This window comes from Strongylocentrotus purpuratus, unplaced genomic scaffold (assembly GCF_000002235.5).
Source record: "Strongylocentrotus purpuratus isolate Spur 01 unplaced genomic scaffold, Spur_5.0 spur5_scaffold_10, whole genome shotgun sequence".
Taxonomy (NCBI): domain Eukaryota; kingdom Metazoa; phylum Echinodermata; class Echinoidea; order Camarodonta; family Strongylocentrotidae; genus Strongylocentrotus; species Strongylocentrotus purpuratus.
In genome coordinates, this window is record NW_022145595.1 from 1,354,622 (window position 1) to 1,358,011 (window position 3,390).

Consider the following 3,390-nt stretch of genomic DNA (forward strand, 5'->3'; position numbering starts at 1 on the left):
CACGCCCCAGTTTAGGCAGATCACCCGGCTGGGGCATGTGCACCCCCCCCCCCCTCGCGCCCCATAGTAATATGTGCAGGGAGTTGTATGAACGGTATGTACAACTGTATATACAAACATATAATGAGATTATTGAGATAATAGCATAGTCACTGTGCAGGAGGTAACAAAATTAAAGAACTGGCGTCTAATCGTTTTGATTGGAGATATAAACGCAGACTGGTCTGCCTGTTATTGTCGTTATTCATCATGCATCTGTCTTTAATTAGATGCCTTCGCTAATTGTCGGCTGAAGTCGCAAGAAGGAGAAGCTACTGGAAAGCGAAAGTGATTGGACGGCGGCGGACCCTGGCTTAGAGAGCTGGAGCGAGGAGAGCCCAGTCTTCCAGAACTCACCCCTGATCGGTCAGCCGAGTTATGGCGATGAATAATGTTTCCATGTTTAGCCTGTCATCAGGTTTAAATAACACTATGGATAATTTTCATGAATTTTCACCTTTTTGTGACCGTTTACAAGGGAGAAAACAAAGTCACAAAATGTCCCACATGTAAACAGAAATATGTTTCCATAAAAATTGTATACCCCGCTCTCGGATTCGGATTATCATGTCACGAAAATGTAGTTTCATGATTTTACTTTTTAAGGGTCGCAGAATCAAAGCAAGTATCTCTTTAAAACACATTACACCCGATAATGTTGCATTATTAGTCATCCAACAAAAAACATGACTGAAATAATAAACAATGACCATAACGGATCGAGTGAGACACGGGAAACCTACTCAAATTACATTAATTGTCCTAGTGGCATAATTATTGTGATATATACTATTCATAGCATGTTAAACAAAAGGAGGGAACCATCTCCTGAAACCGCTCTTTTAAGGGAAAAAATATAGAAATTTCTTTGCTTCAATGCTCTTTTCATAGTTGATAATGGTCCAAAGAGATTGCATAGGGAATGAGGGGGGAGGGGGCGTAATTTTAATACCCCTCATAATCCCTTCAAGTATTGTAACTTCTCAATCTGTAGCATGATCATCTGTATTCATTTTTTGAAAATGAATATTCTGTATTTGCTATTGTTATTATCGTGTATCATGTAGGCCTATATTTAAAGCGCACTGAAGGGCTGTTACGAGTAGTATGCGATTTATAAACATTTATCACCATTGTTATATCCTACAAAACTATAATATCGTCCTAATAAACGAAGCGAAAAACTAGATTTAAAGAAATGTATTAAGAGAGCTGAGCACTTGGAATGGAATGCCAAATAATATTTGACGGAGGCACCGTCCAAAATGAAAGGGTTTTAAAATAACTATCCAGCCAAACAGTTATGATATTCCAGTTGGACAAAATTATATTTTATTTGTTGTTTATTTTTAATTTCTGATTTTATCAACTCTTTTTTGGTCGTTTCGGTCTGAGCATGATATCGCGGGTTTAAATCTGGTGTTCACTCCATATTCAAACCGATCACACTTCATCATGTCATTTATTATATGCGGCATTCACCAAAATCATAATTGTTCCGAAATGGGACAATTCCAACAAATCAAATTAATCGTAGATGGCAGTAGACAATACTGCTGTATAGTACACTACTCCTGTTTAGGACATATGCCATGGAATCTGCTGTAATAAAAAAAAAATGATACGAGTAAGTTACTTTTCTTACAGTTTTGTTAAGAATATCATGAGCTGCACTCCCAGACCTAGAGGTTATCTTATTCTGCATTTGAATTGGATGGAAAAGGAAGCAGGATTCATATTTACAAGCATGAGTCAAATCACCAGGACTTTAGCCTGTCAGATTTTATTTTATTTCCAAGCGCAATAAAACCAAACCCGACCTATCATGTTCTCTGTCATTATAGGCCTCATACCATGTAAGACAATATTTCACACTGTGAGGAATGTATGGTATGCATTTAGTGTTACTATTTGTAAAGTTATTTATTAATCTCTAAATTATGACAAGGATTATAGCCAAAATTCCCTTTAGAAAAAGAAGATACTTTAAGCAAGCAGCTGGAAAATCTTGATTTTCAGATGCTTGCGTAAAGTATTCTCCTCGCTTTATTTCACTGCGGTTATCCTCCCGTCTCTGTTTTTATCTCTGTACCTCTCTTTTAAATCAACTATATCTTTCTCTGTATCTTTTCTTCATCTCTCACTTAGTTCTAAACCCATCTCATTATTAGTTCTCCCTCCCCATCTCTGAGGTAGATCATCATCCTCCTCCTTACACCACTCCCTTCTCTGTACGACTCTCAAACGTTTTAACCTCCCACCCCTCCCCCACTCTCTCACTCACTTAGATCTTCCAATATCTTTGTTTAATTTCTGGCTACCGATATAATACAACTTTTATTTTCCTTCATATTCTTTTTTTTCTCTCCCTTACATTCATTCATCCATCCATCTATTCACCCTTTCTTTTTCTTTCTTTCTCAAAGTTGTAACCCCCCCCCCCCCCTCTCTCTCTCTTAGATCTTCTCTACTCTTTCTTTGGCTACCCATATGATCCACTTTGTCTTTTTTATTCATTATTTCTGTCTTTCCATTCTTGTTAACTGCCTCTTTATCTTCCTATCTCTTTCTCTATAAGTTACTCTCACACCACCCCATTTCCTTTTTATGAATTTTAACTTTCCACTCTGGTGTAAATTTTAAGGTTTAATCCTGATAAAACAAATTAATAAGGTTTTAATCTCTCTCTCACTTAGATCTTCCCTACTCTTTTTGTCAACACGATCTACTTTGTCCTACTTTGTCTTTTTCTTCATTTTGTTCATTCATTCTTCCCTTCTGTCTTACTGTCTCTCATTGCAATCAACCCCTTCTCCAAAAGCTGGCAACTGCCTCTATAACTTCCTCTCTCTTTGAGTTACTCTCACACCACCTCCTTTCCTTTTTATAAGGTTTAACCTCAATCAAACAAAGTAATCAGTCAAAATCTTTTGAGCACAATACCTGGAAAATTTTATTCATACAAAATATAATGAAGAGTAAACAAACACAATAGCAAAGACGCTCAAGAAACCAACATAAGAGCAATTTTAAAGGGGAGGTCCACCGTGATATTAAGATGGCTTTAATAGAAGCAGAAAATGTGTGGAACAGGTCAGTGAAATTTTGAACAAAGACGGATAAGAAAGTTATGAATTTTTCAAGTTGCGATCAATCAAACACAAATTGGCAGCTCTGTGATGTATCTTGTGAGCTTCCCTCATAATAGGTAATCTAATACACTTTTAAAATCGCCCTCTAGTTGGTATTTTGATAGTCTTTGCAATATTCAGCCTTTTCACACACGGGGAAAATTCTTTAAAGCTGATTAGTTTAAAGAGCTTTAAACTAATCAGCTTTAGATACAACATC